The sequence below is a fragment of the Lactuca saligna genome, chromosome 2 (assembly GCF_052625555.1).
Source record: "Lactuca saligna cultivar CGN05327 chromosome 2, ASM5262555v1, whole genome shotgun sequence".
Lineage (NCBI taxonomy): Eukaryota > Viridiplantae > Streptophyta > Magnoliopsida > Asterales > Asteraceae > Lactuca > Lactuca saligna.
Window position 1 is genome coordinate 136,079,264 of NC_136418.1, and position 8,321 is coordinate 136,087,584.

Genomic DNA, 8,321 nt, shown 5'->3' on the forward strand with positions numbered 1-8,321 from the left:
AAGTGAATAGATACATGCTCCCCTTTATAGAACTAATTTTCCCTCATAGAATGCTCCCGTTGGAAATGTGGGATGCTGAAGCTTATTTTTTTCTTCCATGTGTTGCTTTCATCATTCTTTTCCCTATGTTGCAGGTCGCCATTTTCCTTCTGTCCCCTGCTCCATCTTCATCGACCTACATTGCCTACAAAACTCTAGCATGTCTAAACCGAGCAATTGCACTCGATCAATTCCAAGACTTGTACACCATAACCGATTAATTCCAAGACTTATGCTCCTCTTTGACCTCCGGCCCCTACTCCATCTTTGTCGCCATTAAACCTCCAAGACTTGTGCTCTATCGCCATTGAACCTCCAAGATTGTAACATCCAGATTTCCATGTATCATATTTTAATTGTTTAATTTGAAGTTTTGAGGAGGGACTCGGCGAGTTGACGCTTAGACTTACCGAGTAGGATCACGATTGCTGACTGGATGAACGGACTCGGCGAGTCAATGGGTGGACTTGATGAGTCCGCGCTGATGTCAGAAACCCTAAATTTCTAGGCATGTGCCCTATTTAAGGGACCTTATAGCCCTCATTTGCGGCTACCATTCCAGAGAGAGAGACCCTTAAGAGCTTGAGCAAGTTGTGAGAGAGATTGAGCTATTTTTGATCATTTTTGGTGTGGTTTTTCAAAGAAGAGGTTGTTTCCAGCAAAAGGAGGTCAAGGGAGTGGCTGATTCGGGGTTTTCAAGCTCAGATCATCACTACTAAGGTAGTAAATCGAACTCTCCTTCTGTTTTGGTTGAGATATATGAATCTAGGGTTTTCTGTACCCTTTTTATGGCTTGAATTGATGAGTTTATGGTCCCTTTATGTATTAGAATCTAGATCTAGACCCATAGAGGTCCATAGAGCCTTATCCATCTTGCTTTATGAAGTGATATGGAAGGAATGAACTTAGGCTGCCATTTTTTAGGCTATTTCTTCAAAAGGAACCATATATGTGTTGCATAAGTGTAAAGGTTTCACCTTTACGTGATTAGTAGGTATGAAAAGGTCAGATCTATAGGTTAGAGAAGCAGATCTGACCTTAGAAGGTTGATTTGGTGTTCTCATGGAAGAAACTCGCCGAGTCCATAAGGGAACTCGACGAGTTGAGTTGGGTTGCCCCGCGACTCGTGTCCGGATGTAGCCATCGAGTGGAAGGTTCACTCGACTAGTCGAGTGAGATTTAGAAGGATCCAGAGTACACGCTTGGACTCACTAAGTCACCTATGTGCACTCGACGAGTCTGGTCAAAGTTTGACCGTTGACTTTCGTTAACTTTTAGGGTTGGGTCAACATTCGGACTTTTGGACCATTAGAAGGGTAAAATGGTCTTTTAGCCTTTTGAGAGACCATTGGAACAAACTAGTCTAGCCTGGAGAGCTGTTAATGATTTGAGATGATTGTTATATGTTTAGGCGGGGCTATGTCATTGTTACGAGGTTCAGGGATACCGAGCACGTGAGTTACTAGACAGCATACGAGGTGAGTCTTCTCACTATACTTTACCTAGAGTAGTAACTATGTGTGACCGGAAGGTCTTATATGTTATGTGAAGTATGTGATATGTGTTGCTATGTGATATGTATGAGCTATATTATGTTATGAGTACCATGATACGAGCCGGAAGCTCAAGATGATAAGGACCGGAAGGTCATACAGGTAGGGTCGAAAGGTCTACCAAACTTGGGATGCAAGTCTCCTGAGACACATGGATCGGAAGATCCCATAGAGTTATGGACATGAGTGGCGTATGTGTTGTATGTGGTATTTTGGGGAACTCACTAAGCATTTATGCTTACAGTGTTATGTGTTATGTGTTTCAGGTACTAGCGATGATCGTGGGAAGGTGCCGACATGATTCGTACACACTGGCATGAGATTTGTTTTATGATCTTGGGATATGTTTTTATCATTATGGCAGTTGTTAAACTTTAGAATTTTGAATATTGAATGATTTCTATGTTATATGAAAATTGATTTTTTTTTTAAATTCACATTGTTACAAAGATCCTTGTTTTCGTAGACCACCATCGTACGCTGCCTTCTTTTCTACCTGTGCCACCATCGCACGTTGCAATCTCCTTCGCAGGCCATCGTCAAACTTGTCGACAACAGCATTAGGTAATGATTGTGTATCGGAAATCGATTTTCAATAAATTCACAGGAGTTGAAATATGTATGAATGTATTCGATATCAATTGGAATTAGGACAAATTGGAATTTATCGATGTCAATTCCAAACTAATTGAATCTATCAAGGTTGGAGAATTGGAATTAGCAACACAGTTGTTGAATCAAAGTAATGTTAGAAGCGTCGATGCATATCATGTGCTCAATTAGATGCTTGTGTGAAAGAAGAATGGAATTGCTCGATTTACAACTTCATTGATTTTAGGTTGTTTGTTGTATTCTTGATGTAGGTTTACTGAGTTTGTCTACTTGGGCAGGTTGTCCTCCAGAAACTATGTGTGGTTGTGGTTGTCGGATTTTACAGCATTTCCATTGGCATTGGTCAAAAAGGGAGCCAGTAATTGACATTCAACATGGCTCATGTTCAGATGTTGTATTACCTATCTTGAGGATTGTTAGTTTTGCTGCTAATAAGAACATAGTTGATGGTCCATGTTCACCTCTATAACAAAAAATGAGATTAGTTAGTTTAATTTTGTGATTATTTTTTTTAATTCTTAGGATTAATGTTATATTTATTAACTTGTTAACTTTTTTACTTATATTCTTAGGATTAATGTTAATTTTATTAATTTTTAATAATTTTCTTAATAATTAATGGTTCTCAATTAATCCTCCGATTAATCCCCGCCTAGCCGAATAATCTCTTGACCCCAGTCCACTGATTAGCTTACGTCGATTGATTTCTGCAACCTTGTTTAAAAGTATGACCAGTTGTGGACGTTTGAGTAAATTAATACTTGGAATGTGGGTTCTAAACATGCAAAAGGAGAACACAGTGATAAGTTAAATGAAATGACCGATCTCCATAATATATTAAGATCTCCACTTAATAATCGCCAAATCAAACTAATTTGCAAACCTAAAACAAACTAAACTAAGAGTTTTAAATCCAATTCATTTGAAAATCTAATGCCTCTCGACTTTGTATGACTGTCAGACTTGGTCAATGACATTGGCTTATGGAATGGATCGACAAGATTATCTTTCGATATGACTCATTGACTATGATGTCTTTACATTTGACTCACTATCAAATGTGTTGGTACTTACTGAGTATGTGTCTTGTGATCTTGTGTGACCATGGGATCCATACTCGAGGTAAGTTTACCCTTAAAGTCACAAAGAGCCTTTAAAAGGACCATTAATGATTGAATTTCAACAAATATGTCACTAATGAATCTCTTTTTGTCACATTTTTTATTTGAAATTTAACCAATTGGAAATATAATCTTATTTTTTTAAATACACTATGGTGTATTAGTTGGTACTCTTCCAAGCTTATACATTCCCATTCAGTAAAAGCACGAATTCCGACTACGAACGAAATCATCTTTATTAGTGTGGAACATAGCATCAATGTAACTTTTACAATGATCTATTTCATACTGCCAAGATCATTTCCTCTGTCCTCCTAGGACACTTAAGAATGTTCTTGATCTTGGTTCATTAATTTCCGCCAACTTGATTTGATCCAACTTATCATGCTCAAGGCATGCGAGTTATTAGATCTGATACATGTTATGGCATATATGATCGATCTCATAGCAGAAGCATGTGGGACACGACTCATAACCTCTAGTTTAATAGTAAAACTAGGACATTATCATTACTTTATGTTATTCCATATTTTAATAAGCATGAACTCCTTTTTGAGTTATACATGTCGAGTTTCCTTAAGATTCCATGTACTTTTGCTTAATCAGACGAATCAATTTGATCTATCTCCATAGATCCTTATTATATACATGTTCTGTATCTCCCATGTATATCATAGCGAAACAATTCTCATACCAAGCCATGTTTTTACACTTGCTAAGTTAGAATATAGTTTCCTATGAATCGTACATTATCCATGTACAATACAAGGGTGACTACAATGCCCCCACTAGAATTTACATATATATGGTTTATTTATGTTTCTCGAAATTCAAACTCATTGAACTTTATCATTGAAACAAAGATTCCAATTACTCCCACTAGCTTTGACATATGTATGACTTATATTTATTTCTCGAAGTTCAAACTCCTTGAACTTTCTCATTGAAATAATGATCCCACTTACGAGATGCTTATTTCGGTCCATAAATGAACTTAGCAAGCTTACACATCCTTGACAACCTATATTGGTTTGATTATGTGTCTATTCATATCCATGCTTGCCTCTTCTTAAAGATCCATTTATAAATAATGTTTAAGGAAATGTGCTTGATCTACCAAGTTTTGACATACACAAACTGAATCTCGCTCTCCATGTCCTCATTTCGTGTAGTAGCCTTTGGGGCCTACCATAGCTTCTGATAGTTGGTATACTTTGATTTCTCTATACCAATGACTCATTTACCTTAGTAATATAAACTTTTATATAACTAGGCGTATGATGTACCCTATCATATCTATAAGGAAGAGGTGGAAATATATCAGTTTCCTCAATAGCTCTTTCAACCTCAAATTAAATGTCATGTCCAACTTTAGGCTCTTCGTTGGTTGACTCTCGAATCTTATCCAGATCAATTGTGGCTCCTACTAGCACTTTTGGAAATCAGCTCCTTCTTTTGAAAGACTGTCATTCGAGCAACATACACTTCTTTCTCAAAAATGATTGTTAAGCAATTATCCAAAATGCTTGATAGGTTCCTCAACGAGATAACACATCTCTATTTTAAGTTCTAGATTTTCAAGCGCTTCACGACGAGCGTAAGCCTCATAATCATAGACTCCCATATGTGGTAGAGAGGACTAAATCCCACTTCACATATCATAGAGTGTTTCATGAACCTACTAAGTTGGTACCAGAACAAAGGACTTCTCATAACACTATTCATGATACAATCAATGAATTACATAATGCAACTCATCTAGTAAAAAATCTATCAATGATTTGTATCTCTATCCAAGTAACACTTCCTAGTGGTAGTGTTCTGGGTGGAGATGCTCACTAGGAGTGTCTCATCCTATTTCCTAATTGATTCTTAACTTTGCTATATAAGATCTCTAAACACCTGAAAGGTTCCAGACTCATGTTCATATGAAGTTGGTCTTACCATGTATTATGGTTAAATAGAATAGTTTATTAGTACAAACTAATTCCAATAGATATTCACATCACCCAGTGATATGTTCATCATCTATCTTGATAGATAAGATTTGCATTTATCACAAGACTCGAGGTCAAATGATATCTAATATCCAATCCAAATAGATACTTGGTAATGCACTTCTCATTTATGTTTCCAAGACTATGATTGCATAAATACACTTCACCCAAACCTTGTGGATGTATTTGAATCAGTACATATGGTGGTGAATGTGGACGATCCATTAGGTAAACTAATATCAACAGATATCTCCACCACAATAATACATCTTATTCAAATATTCGGTTTAACTTTGAGCTATTGTTACTATACTAGTTTCATAGATTTCACGAATTTTTTTTTTAACATGTTAGAATGCTCCATATTTAAATAAGTCAGAACTATCTCATGAATCGTAGTATAAACAATTTCAGTTATAATACCATAGACTAAACATTTGGGAAAATATTTGTCTTTTGATCCTATGAATAGTATCAAGGGCTTGATATTCATGATCAAATTATCTTCTCCATGTTTCTGTCTTCTTACTTCATTTTGGTCACTATATATTCTTGCAAATGTCAGTACTTAATCCTTAGTAAAATACTCAAGGTTTAGAAGTAATGTTCCAATGGCATTAGATATCCATATATCTGATTGAAAACCAAACATAAGAGAACTATTTATGTTTTGAGCCTATGGAAAGTAGCAAGGGATTGTGATCCATGATCAAATTTAACTTCTTCATGTTTCAATCCTTTCACCTCAAATGTATATTTTGGGCATGTATGCTTTCTTAGTCCTTTCTTGTTATGAAAACGAATAGCTATCAGAACATGTCTCAAAATAAGCCTTCCTTTATCTTAGGTATTTGGTCCAATAATAGGTATACCAACACTAATCGCCTTTTAACCCATGGGCAATTGGATTTCTTCTTCTTGACACTTCTATTCATGATAGTAAACTTGTGAGATTGTTTTGAAGTTTGAGTTTCTATGATTGGCTATGTTAGTTTTAAAAAAACCTCAACATGCTACACAACTCATTCATAGACATTCCATGTTGTTCATATCAGAATTAGAATGAACTAGTTATATGGACATGTCAGCTAGTCGACTAACCCTAGTCAACTCCTAACTCAAGGAAATTCCATTTTACTTCAATATGTCAGTTTATAGCGTGCACTTGATAATTGCTTTTTCTGATAGTTTAAAATGTAATGTTTGGAGGAACCTAGCAAGTGATTTATCAAAGGTTGATCTTTCTTTTGTTTATGAGAAATATTCCCAAAGTACGAATTTAGAAAAGATTGATCATCCTCATAGCTAATCCTTTCAAAGGTTTTATAGCAGTAGATTTTAGTGGATAAGGTTAGAGACATAATTCAATATCAAATTCAATTATAGTTTGTTTTACTTATTCTTAGAAAATAATCACCCAAAATAAAATTATTTTCGAAGGCTAGGATCTATATTTGGCTCCATGATGTGTAAAAGGATGTCGTAAACACACCATAAAGTTATTTAGGTAGGCAAAGCCCTTTGCCAATTTCGATCAATACAAAATGCCTAGATCTTTGATATTCATTGAATATCAATGCCATGTTTATCTCGGATTATGTTCATCTCAAATTCGATGATGGGGTTGTCGCAGATCACTGAATGGATGGTGAATCAACCAAACCAAATTGCATGGTTCCCGGCTCAAGTTACGCTTGAGATTCATGAGTTTCAAATCATTCTCTACCTACACTCTCAAATTGACGTGTCGGTTAACCACACGAGCTCCATCAACAAGTTATAAAGAGAATGTCCAAGTATTGTGGATAACATAAGATTCACATTAAATACATTGTGAATTAACAATACAAAATCGCATTATCCCTGACTCAAGTTACGCTTGAGATTCGCGAGTTGCATATCATTCTTAACTACACTATAGATTGATGTGCTGGTTAACCACACAAGCTCCACCAAAAGAATGTAAAAAGAGTACACAATTTTAATGGATAATATAAGACTCACATTCTATTAATAAAATAGGATTTTGTTTTATACTTGTATTTAAAATATTTTTTAGATCGACCATTATCACAATCAAACCATTTCGGTAACTCCATTTTCAAAATGCAATACGGCGGTGAGGGTGGTAAGCACGAAGCATATTAAAAACCAACATCATTGAGAATCATAGAGACCTCCTTCAACCCCTACATTAAAATGGGTGAGCCTAGTCATGGTAATACTAATAATGTCAATATTTAAACACGTGAGGACGCATGTTGTAACTTTCTTATAGATATAGTAGATACAATCTTATTTTCTAATAAAAGTCTCTTTAATATGCCACATTTCTTTCTTATAAACACTTAACCTTCCACTTGTCAAATTTTTAGACCTATGTAGATTATTTTATGTAACGCCCATGTTTCTGGGCTAAAAGCATTAATAATGTTGTAATAGTCTAAATCAACCTTTCTAACTCATTTTGAAGTAATAAAGAGGAATTATGTGAATATTATGTGAATTATATGCTTATTTTCTTAATTATTATGATTTAATTAATTACTAATGAAAATAAGCATTTAAAATAAATATCAGAAAAAGCCTATATCTTTTAAGAAAGTTGTAGTGGCTGAAACAAGGATTCCGAAGATATAAAGAACGCCAAAATCCGAGTTATAACGAAGAAGTTATGACCTGTCGAAGTTTCGCGATGAAACCGGCACGATACCGGGAAGCGTAAAAAGTGAATATTGTCATAAAGTGCTTTTTAGCCTTAACAATCTAAACGAAAGTCATAGTATTCGTTAAACCGAGAATTTTGATAAAAAGAACGTCCAAATCTGACTTCGTATGAGGCAGTTATGATTTTTCTAAGTTTTAGCTTAGCAGTAGACTGCTAAATACTCGAATTTATGATCGAGCGATATTTAGCCGACACAACCTAAACGAGAATCGAAGGTCTCTTCAATAGTAGTACAACGGTAAAAAGATTAACGAAAACGGACGTCGGATGA